Consider the following 11,804-nt stretch of genomic DNA (forward strand, 5'->3'; position numbering starts at 1 on the left):
TAAAAACCCTGATGAATGCAATGATACAGCCCCTGAATTATTCTCACTTCCACCAATTTTGTTTGAGAACATGGCAATATTCTCCCCATATTTTACAGTTTAACGTAATGCTGATAAATGATATGACAATGATAAATTTTCATTTTATTTAAAACTGTTTATCATCCATATCTATTATAGAAAGTCATCAATTATGCAAAAAGCGTGAATGTTTAAAGAGCCTCTAAAGTGTCTCTATTTATGGATTGTATGTGTGTATTCTTTACTCCTTACACTGGAGACTCCTCCATTAAGTATCATTTCGCACAAAGAGCCTGAAAAATGAAACTTGACAGGGAGATCTTAGACAAGCTGGAGGCTTGTCACAAAATGTGGCAGAGCCATAAAAATTTCACGTCTTGGGAGAATCCTTCAACACTTGAAGCTGGGTCCTAATCAGAGAACCAGTGGACTAGATGGATGCAGTGTATCTCAGATCAAAAAGCCATGCTCTATGGCTCGCCTGAAGTCACCTTCCATAGCTTAGCCAGGGCTTCTCAATAGAAGGGGAAATAATTAGGTCCTTCATGAGCTCTCATTAGCGGAGGGGTCCACACTGCTCAGAGCCCAGAGATTTCTCCAGTCTGTGGTCTGTCGTAAAAGCCAAAGGAGCAGCATCCCAGCAACTGGCATGTGTGTGGACCATGCTGCAGAGACTTGTGGCTTGCAGAGGTCTGCTCTTGCTCTGGAGCGAGGGAACCAGATGGATGAAATGGCTGAGATGTCCTAAGTGGGGCAGCTATTGCTCATCTCTGAGTTTGCACAGCAATCTCTTTGCTATGGAGGGACAGTTTCTGCTCACAGGGCAGTGTCTTTGGAGACACCTTGCACTAACAGCAGTGTAATTGGCAGCTTGTTTTGGTATGTGCATTAAATCACAGTAACAGGGAGGTTTTACAGCAAGGAATACAGGTCAGGGAGCGAATACCAAACAGAGACCCTTTAAAGTAGCTGAAGATGTTGGCATCTTGGATCTTTTCTTTCTTTCCTTTCAAGATAGTGGGATGACAAAAAAAAAAAAGAGTTAAAGTAAGGAAATTAGATCACAAAAAGCAAATTAACTAAACAGCACCATCCTGGCCTGATGCTGATCTTGCACATGGTGTGCCAGTAAATCCCAAGTAACCCAGCACACATCTGGGCGTTTCTGGGGCGGCTCTGTCTATTCAGGCCTGCCAGGGTGTCGGAGGGGGCCCGCAGCTGCCAGAGCTCTTCGGTAGCGTGTGACAGGAAAGGGAGAGCTTTCTCACACATCTGACACAAGAGGTCGATTGTGGGGATTGCTGACGGGTGACCTCCCTGTGCCACCGGTGCTGGGGCTGCGGGCTCCTCTGGCACAGGCACCCACCAGGAGACCTTCTGCTCTCGCATTACAATGCCCATAGCATTGTAAGTGTCCTGTAGTTGCCAAAGACTTAGATACTTAAACATCTCCCTGAAGTAATTAGTTGTGTTTTTAAATTACTTACAACGTATTTAGTGCTGTAGGGGATGTGTCAGGTTGTGACAGAGAAGGGAGCAGAAAGCCTGTGTAGTGGGAAGTATGGTGGCATCAGCTATTTTTAAACATGCCATGCAAGGTCACCTCCACAGTATCCCTGCACGCGGTGCTGGTGTCTCCCGCCCGCCTGCCCTTCACAGCACATGGTGATCTTTGCCGTGAAATCTTTAATTTTCTTTCATTCTTCATTTCTATTCTTTGTTGCCATCAGGAGATGTCCTTGACAGTGCCATGCGACTTTAAGCCAAGTAGGCAATAATACAACGGCGGAGTTGCAGCCATCATGCCTTTTATTGAGTGCATTAAAGGCCTGGGATCAAAGGCTGGTTACTTCCAGCTCTAGTAGAGTTGCAGTGGCACATTAGTAGGACTTTTTTTTCTCCCTACCAGTTCAAACAGCTACACAACTTTCCATTCAGCTTCTATTTTTTCCTTAGGTTCAGGGCATGAGGATGAATGGCCTCTGAATCCTGGCTTCTCCCATGGCAGACACTGCCTCTCACTGCCAATCTGCCTGTCACAGAGCTTGTTGTGGATCTTGTACCCAGTGCTCTGACAGTTAGGCTGGTCCAGAACATCACCGCTCTACCAGAGAGAAACCTTTTGCTTTACAGCCATGAGTAAAACCAGTTTCTCTTGTGCCATACAGAGAAATGTTATTTTCTTTTGGTAGCTCTCTCCTATATATGCTGATGAAGGGAGAGAGGTTCCCTCAAGAACTTTTCCATGGCCCTCCCAGTACCTATTTGTGCATGTCAGCATCTCTGTTTTTTGCCTCCTCTGCTGGACACACTTCCCAGTGCATCCTGGGATTGTGCTTGTCTTTCCATGACAGCATCCCATTGGTGCCCAAAATAATTAACTACCAGCATGTCCTTTTCCCCTTCAGCCAGTTCCAGATGAGTTCACAGTTCACAGTGTCAGTTCTTGCTGTTAATCCATAAACTATAACCTTTACATCGGGTACTGTTCAACATAATTAGATTTCTATTACATGGTGTTTTTCCTGCAGTTAAACAAGACTTGCTTTACTTCAACAGCCAGCCCCAGGTGAGGTTTAATTGTAACCTTGGTGTTAAAGCTCTTGTGCTTGCACACCATTCTCTCAAAGCCTCCAGTCCACCACACCACAGCCTGCACTTATCTTGACATGACACGTTAGCAATCATCCATAGCTCTCTGGCAGCGAGACCCAGACTTGCCCTGCAGGATGTCAGCCCTATCCCAAGGATCAGCTCTTTTCATGAAGAGAAGAATAAAACCAGGATGGCTCTTAGTCAGGTCACCCTGACTGCAGCATAAACACACTACCTGCTCTGGTGCAAGCTGGAGTGGAAAACAAAGGCACAATAGACCAAACAAGGTCATTAACAACAATTTGATCCAATTATATATCTACAACCAGGGCTCTATGTTTGATGATTTTTATTTTGTGCTGGGAGAGAGGGAAAACAACCTTGCACATAATGGAGCGGTGCTGGGTACTGAAAGGTGTCTCCTCTCACATAAAGCAGCAGTAAAGCCTCCTCAATCCACCTATACCTTGGTTGAGTGTTCATTTACCCCCACTCTCACCACTGCTATTCACTGTGGTTAAAAAATGTTGGTATGCAGGAAAAGTTTCCTCCTACAGTGAGAGGGCTGCGGCCACCCCCCCTGCCTGAGCCCAGTGGCCGCTTTTACACCACAAGAGCATGACAGTAAGAGAAATGCCTGGGGAAGTGAATCAATAGTGGCACGCTGGCCAGCTGCAGGGTGAGGATGGGGTAAATTGCTGGAAGAAACTTTCCCAGCCACCGGAGGAGTTGGAAGAACAATGCGGAGAAGAGGATGTGAGGCACTTCCCGCCACTGGCCAGTCCCGCGCCAAGGAGTGCCGCAGCCTCCAGTGCTATCTTTGTACCCTTGTCATCGTCTGGAGGCGGCTTTTGCTGTTTGCTGTGGGTTTCTATACTCTTGTTTCTTTCAGCTCTCTCTCAGAGATCTAACTGTCTCTGCAAAACAAGGGGACTGTTTTCCCCAGCCTTTCTGGCTGACATCCACTCAGCCCATCCGAGGCAGGTCTCTGGGCCAGACTGGGAGTGTGCTGGTTCCTCTCTAAGATCTGGCTGCTAGAGCAGCGCAGATGCTTTTTTTCTCTTCTCATCCCTCTTTCCCTCCTTCTATCCCTGAGAGACGGAGATAGTGGATGTCTTGTTTGTTCTGCTTTCTCATCACATTTGTCTATTACCAGCCACTTGAATCTCTGTCTACATCCTGCAGAGCTGCTTCTCTCTACAGTATTCAAGTGCCTTTTGCAAGGGGAAAAAAAAAAAACTCACAAAAAACAACCCCCAACAACCCAGCCCTGTGATTTTCCTCCCTGCTCTCAGGAAACAGGTTTGTTTGTTTTTTAATGAATGCAAAAGAATGCAGATAGCGGTGAGGAAAAGCTTGGGCAATGAGTTCGGCACTTCTTTATTTAGGCTTCTCCATGTATATCAGCTGAGCCCAGCAGGCAACAAAGCAAGAGCTGGATGTTATTTCAGGAAAAATCTGGTCTTTCATGCTTGAGACAGAGTAGTGTCCCTGGAGGGCAACCCTGGGCTCCTATAGTGCATGGATGATTTGGACAGAAAATGGTCAAGGAATTTCAGCAATGCTGCTTTTCTTCTCTGTCTTCCAGGCTCTTTGTAGCAGGTGTCCCCGGGGCTGCCCACTGCCACTGAGACAGGTCAGAAGGACTTTGCACTTACAGCTCTGCCTGGCCTCGTATTTCCCACTGCTCCAGTGCTGGACACTTATGGCTGCACAGGATCAGAGACACAACAGGCACATCCATGGTACATTGTGAGAGAAAGACGGTGCATGGCAGTGGTGGGGACTCTGCCACTTACACCATGTGGGCAAGGCAGCTGTGCTAGGTGGCATTGGCAGAACATTAATAACAGGTTCATTCCAGCTGTGTGCTTCTTGGAAACAATGGGCTGAAATCACAGTCATGCTGATGTCCACACCAAAAAGAAAAAAAAATCCTAAAGTGATGTGGCAGATAAAGCACAACATTTCTCTTGACTTACTGCTCCATGCTAGTTAGTTTTAGGTGTTTCTGCCTTACTGAAAGTCAAATTTCAGTCTTGAAGCTTCATTTCAGCATGAAAAGTAGAAGTGCATTACACACAGTAATCTGCTTAGATTTATAATTTAATTTAAACAGCATATATATTTTGGCCATGGCTCTTTGCTGAATTCAGCACAGATTCAGGCTTGGTCAGACTGCAATTGCATTTTTCCATGCATAAAATATTCATTGGACTTTTTTACCTGGCTTTAGCCATGATATTGTGTGAATCACATCTTCAGAATACCTCAGTAGTTAAAGGCATATCTGTTCATTGGGATCCAAGCAGCTCTAAGATAGGTCACCTCTAGTTACAAGCCTGATATTCATTTTCCCATGGTGAACATATTTCTTCTTTAGTCATATGGGATTTTTGCCTCTTTCAAAGTATGTCTTTTGTAGCAGATTTTAATGTAGATTTTTATGCAAGAATGTATTACTAGGTTGTTTTCTATTGATGCAGAGAAATCTTTTATGCAATTTGCATCCCATTAACAGCTTCATAAGAGACAATCCTGATTCTAATGGCTCTGCACAATAAGCCAATAAAGCCAAATATGGAAAGGATTATGGAGTGTGTTGCTGTCATACTCACAAAATGGTTCATATGTTCAAAAGAGAGGTATCAACTCATCTGACACCTAAGGTTAGTTCTAAGAGTTACTACTACTGATATTTTTCAGCAGCGCTTTGTCTTTTATCTCCTGTAGGTTGCCTTCTCAATTTTCTTGCTCTGGAAGCAGAAACAGAAGAGGAGCTCCTGCCTGCAGCCTTGCATATGGGCATCCTACGCAGCCTGACGGGTGGAAAATGCTGCCGGATTCCAAAACAACACAGTGCTGTTACATCATTTCTCTAGTGCTGGAATAACAACAGAGGCTGCCTTAGGGCAGATATAGGTGCTAGCCAGTGTCCCTGCCACTGACACCTTCCTGAAGGCGTATTTACACCCTATGCTTTCCCTATAGGAAAGGCCAGGTGTCTGTGCTGAGCCTCTCAGACCTGCTGCCCATCTTTGATGCTGCTGGCACAAGGTAGGATGGTGGGCAGGCTTACCAGCTGTGGAGGATGAATAACTCTCTCCCCCGGCGTCAAAGTTTCAATCCTTAGCCTTGGGGGGAGTTTATTGGGTTTTGTAAACAGGATATTGGAAGTGAAGAGCAGATGTTAGAAGCCAGCCTCCCGCTGCCTGAGACCCTACAGCTATGCAGAGGGATGCAAGGGGATGCCCACATGGGGAAACAGTCCCAAGCTGTGGAGAGGTTTCTGTTCCCATCACTCAGGGAGCACATTTTTACAGTGTTTTTATATAAAACTACTGCTGTGAGGAATGAGTTGGCAGAAGAATGAAACTGGTAGAAAGGTAGCTCTGAGGAGAGAGGGAGTGTGGTGTGAAAGGTAAAGTTGTAGTCCAGAGCATGGTGGGATCTGCCCACAGCTGACTTTTCTCTCTGTCCACCAGATCCTTCCTTGTCTCCTCCTGCCTCATCTGGGGACAGCACTCACAAGTCAGCTCAGCCATCTGGCTCCCTTGTACCCTCTCTTATCCTGCAGGACACAGCCTGAAGTTCTCATATAAAAACAAGTAATTGTCCAGGCTCCTGGGAAATATATGGAAGGGTACTTGTTTAAACTGTGGCAATGCCCATACCACATTCCCTCCCGTGCACATGTGATGCTCTATGTGTTTTTAACTAGCTGAAGGTTTTCACAGACTCATTCCCTAATAGAGAGACTTTATAACAAAACAAACAGCACTCAAAAAAGTATTTTACCTTCTTTAGTCATGTTTGTATATGCTCTTCTGTTTTAATTGTTCAGCCATTATGGGGCTTCAGCATGTTTTGTTTGTATATTGTGGCCTGTGTTTTCAGCTTCATGGTTATCAATATTGTCTTTATGCCTCCACTTGATTTAGAGCAGCATTTTCAGAGTCATGGCCCATTCACACTGTTTTTCCTTTAACTTCACTAAGCCTCTGTTGCTGCCATCCACCTTTGAGACAGCAGCACCATGACCTGAGGATTTTTCCAGTTGTTGCAAAGCACTGAACAGGCATGGTTCCTCTTCCTGAGACCCACAGGGTACACTGACTGGGCCTGGTAGTGGCAGGAGCTGGATACCAGCTTCAGATCTGCATTAGGAGCTTAGTCAGCCCAGTTTTGACATGTTCTGATTCACGGTCTGGTATCTTCTGACCTCTTGTCTCCACATGGCACAACTTTGAGCTCACCACGTGCCCCTGATGGGTGCACCGCTGGCTGCTTTGGGGTAGGCCCAGGCTTGGGAGGGTTCTCAGACGTGGACCAGCCTGAGGAGATGGTCTGTCACCTCCCAGGGTGTAGGATGTCTGGAAACTGGGTCTGCTCCCCTAAAAATGCAATTTTCTTTGCCACAGGATTTTGCACTAGCCCAAGCTTTTGTGTTTCTTAAAGTTCTAGCATCTGTAGGGTGTAACTTTTTCAAAGACTAAAAAAGACAGTTCAGCCAGCTTCAATATGACCCTCCCTTGTTTTCTTTTCCCTTTCTCCCAGCCTTTGAATTTTCCTTTCCTCTGGACTGTATATTTTATCCTTTATCTTTTTTCCTCTACAACTCTATTATGGTGATACCTAGCAAAGACCAGGACCCTATTAGACACAGACAACAAAGACAGTTTTCAAAGAACCTGGCTATAAAATGCCTTTTTTGGAAGTTTCTGCTTTCAGTTACTTTTTTCTCTACTTTGTTTCCCATCCTTTTTTCTGGATATTTCCTTCCTTCCTTCCTTCTTTCCTTCCTTCCATCCATCCATCCATCATAGGAGTATGGGAATAAGGAGCTGGGAGGAGTAACATCACTGAAGTGTTTCTTTTCTTCCCCATCTACCGCTCTGTGTAGCAGCCAGAGAGGAATACAGAAGCCTGTCCTGGAAAGGTTTCAGTGGAGCAGTCAGTGAGTTGAAGGGCTGGCTGCTCTTGCTTTCCAATGGGAAAAGGAGGTGGCCTAGCTGCAAGGCAGCAAGTGACCTATACAGGGGGCATTACATTTCCAGATCCCAAGACCTCATCTACCAAATGTAGCCCAGCTGTGCCCCTGGCAAGGTCAGTGTGGAGAGCAGGCACCCACGTGGCTGTGTGATGGCCCTGCTTTGCTCGGCAGAGTTACCTACCTCAAATGCCGAGTTAGCGGGCAGAGAGCTAGCATTCATCCTTAGAAGCTCCTCCAGCACTGGGCAGTATCCTTAATCAACATGTCTTTGAGGCCCTTGATAAAGAATACAGCAAAATTATTATTTTAATGGCAGCTAACATACAGTTTTCGAAACACTCAGGATTGTTTCGGTTTATGCTTCAGACCACAACACTTACAAGACAAATGCTATGCTCCTCGGTGCAGCTTCCTTTAGCTATGATTTTATTTCTTTAGGGCTAAATTTTGTTTTAGCCCTAATTAAAATTTTATTTCTGCTAATCCTCTATAATATTTTCCACCATGGCATTGCAATGCCTGCACTGGCACTGAAGGCTTTTTTATTTGCAATTAGGGTTGACATGCACACACAGACAGGGTCGGAACTTCTGGGTTGGCTTTCTTGGGGGATTTCAGGCAGCTTATGTGGGTTTTCTCATTTAGGACTTTGGTTGTGTGCAGATGCCTTCAGGCTTTGGGGAGAAGAGAGCTGCAGGACTCCTTTTGGTTAAAAGACAAGCTAATGGGCCCAAGCATACATCAGTGGCTTTGAGAGGTTACACAGAACCATAGAATCATAGGATGGTTTGGTTTGGAAGTGACCTGAATGATCATTCAGTTCCAACACCTTCCACTAGACCAGGCTGTTCAGACGCCTATTTGTAGTGTCACTTCCTATCACACTTGCAATGGAGGCAAATGTTTGCACTGTGATAACATTTCTTCTGCTAGAGCTTTCTGTTTGGGGATGCTGCAACATTTTCTGCAGGGCATATCGCCCTATGTTGGGGTTGTGTGAAATCTCATCTAAAAGAATTATGGCTAGGCAATATTTTATATATTTGACATATATAACAATGCATATTGCATCACGGAACTTAGTGCATGATAACATCCAAGGTGTAAGTTCAAGGGATTCAGCCTGCAGCATCCAGCCAGTGCTACAACCCCCACTCTTAGACAACTTTTGGGTGTTTAAAGTCAGGAGGCACCATTTTAGCCACCTATTCTGCTGTACCCGTAGGAGACTGGGTCGTGAGAAGACAGAAATAAATAATCTGGTGAAAGGAGAAAGGAAATGTCTCTAGGTGAGAGACAGGATTCAAGTGAGGACTACCAGAGCTGCTGCTTTGCATTTGACTTGAGCTGAGCAGTAGTTTTCCTTTCCGGTGTCAAGTGCTAGGCTTTGTAGGCAGCCAGGCGAATGTATGGCATGGATTTCAGGTGATGAAGTGTGGAAGTCTAAGATGGCAAATTAAAAGTCCTGGGAAGAGATCAAGGCCAGAGGGGGAAGAGCCTTGAGGGTAAGTCATATGAGTAGTGGCTGAGGTCATTTGGTCTGTTCAGCCTGGAGAAGAAGAGACTGAGGGGAGACCTCATTGCAGTCTGCAATTTCCTCGTGAGGGGAAGAAGAGGGACAGGCACTGATCTCTTCTCCGTCGTGATCAGTGACAGGACCTGAGGGAACAGCCTGAAGTTGTGTCAGGGGAAGTTTAGGTTGGATATTAGTTTTAGACTACTGAGCCTTTCCCACCCGGCACCTTTTCAGGACCATTGCTGTAGCTCTCCTTTGCGCTTTCTGCAATCAGCTCAGTCTCCCTGAACTTCAGTGGCCAAAACTGCACAGATGACACTTCAAATGAAGCCTTGACAGCATAGACGACATGGGAAGAATGGTTTCCTGTTTGTCACAAGCTGGGCTTCTGTTTGTACACCTCATTAGAGCACTTTCATTTTTTACTGCAGCATGACCATGCTCATTCATGTTGAGCTGACATCCCTAGACCTCCCGCAGAACTGCTGCTGTGCTAGTTGTTCCCCAGTTGGTCTTGCAGTCCTTGATGATGCCTACAAAACCCCAGAGCTCCACTTTGTCTATTCTGAATGGTGCTTCTCTTCCCACCCCTCTATCTCATTTGTTGAGATTGTTTTGCATTCCCCTCCTGTTCTCCAAAGTGCTTGTTCTTCATAGTGTCCTGTGCTAATTTAATAAGTGTTCCCTACTCTTGTGTTTTTTTCCAAAGATATTAATGACAATACTGTGCACTGCCAGACATAAAACAGATGGCTTCAGACTTCATTTGATATGTACTGCCTGTTTGACAGTGAAGCATTTATAACTGCTCTTAATCTGGTTTTCCAAGCAGCTGTACACTCCTCTAATAGCAGTATCTTTTAAGGTGTGTTTCTTTGCTTGGTTTATGAAAGTGTCAGGTAAGACAAAGGCAAAAACTGCATTAAAATCAAGATCTAAGACCTACTGTAAAAGGAAATTAGATTGATTTGATGTGATTTGCTCTTGTCAAATCAATGCTTGCTGTTCTTCATCTGCTTGTTGTCTTCTAGGTGCTGGAAAATAGTTTATTAAATTATCACTTCCAGTATTTTTCCAGGAATTGATATTAATCTCCCTGATCTCCAATTCCTGGCTTCTCCTTTACATCCTTCCCTTTCATGATAGGTGCTAGATTTGCCTTTCCAAGTGTGCAGAAACACATGCCCCCCATCCCTGACTTCTGTGCTGACGGTGCCAAATGGGCTTCAGCTGTTTTACCCAGTATGGCAGAAGACTTTCAGGGCTTGTCAGTTGGAATATAGCTGAGTTATTTAGACACTGTCTGACTGTTTTGTTCTTTCTTGCTGCCAGTATTCTTACCCTCTGACTGGGTATGCTTGTTGTGTTAAATGGAGCACTTTTGAGCAAAGACTGAAGGAAAAAAGTATCAAACAAAAAGCATGTTTGACATCATCACTCAGTATCTCCTGTTTGTGAAACTCAGGTCTTTCTTTAGCTCTCCCGTTGCTACTAGTGCATGCACTTCATACCCACTGTTTGTTGCATCCCATCTTCATGTTGTTCTTCCATGCTTATGCTGTTCTTTTAAACTTAGTAGCCTGACCTAGTTCTACTTTCTGTGTGCTTCCTCTGCGCTTCTGCAACTAATGAAGAGTTTGTGATTTAGCCAGTTGATACCTTACTAGCTTCCCTTTGTACTTGCGCTGTGTTGTCTCAGTACCAAGAAGCTCACAGCAGTTCTGTGCCTTTCATATAACTTCCTTAGGGCACTGCCAACTTCCAAAATGTCCTTTCTGCCTAGGATTTGTACCGCTGGGCTTGTGTGTACTAACACTGTGAGTTAGCTAAAGTCTGTCTCAAAGCTCACTGTTTTGTCTTTGTTTTCTTTTTTTCCCTTTGCCTCCTTTTCTAGAAACCATGACTTCTAATACTTCAAGATCACTCTCACATCAGTTGCTTGTCACCATCACCTGCAAAAACAGTTCCCCTGTATTAATCAGAATAAAATTTTTTAGAGTAGCTGGCCAGGAAGAAGCTAGAGAGATGGCAGCTGCTGTCAGTTCAGGGAAGGGCATAGACTGAGTACCAGAATAGAGCCAGACAGAGAAGCCCCTGCATATTTAGCACTTAATGGTGTCAGTAAAAGTTATAATTACCTACCTATGAACTTGTCATTAGTTTCCAGGAAGTGCAGCTAACGGTGGTGCAAATATTTGTGTTATTTGAGTAAAACATGAACAATGAAAGCATGTTATTAAAATACTTTCTCAGTTCTGTTTGTCTGTCTTAGGACTTTTTAATAATTGTACAAATACAATAAGAGGGCTGAGGCCTTATTACCATAGAGTTAAGTCTTTATTAAATTATTCATTGACATTAAATTGTGTTTTCAAACACAGAGATTTGGGGCCAAGCAGAGCTGTTTTGTCTTCATTGAGCCAGACCCTCCAGCTTCTCGACGGCCAACCAAGATGTATCTGGCCTTCAAGACCATATGAAACTTTTCCAGCCAGCTTTTTCCAGTGCACAGTGTGCGCTGTTCCTGGTAACATCTCACTCCAGCTACATCAGCCCTAGAAGAGCTTTCTTGTGCAAAACTCCAAGCCAAAAGTCGCTTTCTGGGAGCTGCTCTCTTCTTTGCAGCACATCCCACACAAGCTGACTTTCTTCCTCCTGTGGCTGTTCCTAGGTGAACGT

The 11,804-nt window shown here is 44.8% G+C and overlaps 1 long non-coding RNA gene across 1 annotated transcript; it reads left to right on the forward strand.

Annotated features, from left to right (window-relative positions):
- The first annotated feature begins 797 nt into the window (after positions 1 to 797).
- LOC135411338 (uncharacterized) lies at positions 798 to 11,383 on the forward strand. Its single transcript, XR_010429103.1, has 3 exons — positions 798 to 900; positions 4,205 to 4,361; positions 5,350 to 11,383. It is a non-coding gene; the product is annotated as an uncharacterized LOC135411338 (long non-coding RNA).
- Positions 11,384 to 11,804: the final 421 nt, after the last annotated feature.

The sequence above is a fragment of the Pseudopipra pipra genome, chromosome 3 (genome assembly GCF_036250125.1).
Source record: "Pseudopipra pipra isolate bDixPip1 chromosome 3, bDixPip1.hap1, whole genome shotgun sequence".
Lineage (NCBI taxonomy): Eukaryota > Metazoa > Chordata > Aves > Passeriformes > Pipridae > Pseudopipra > Pseudopipra pipra.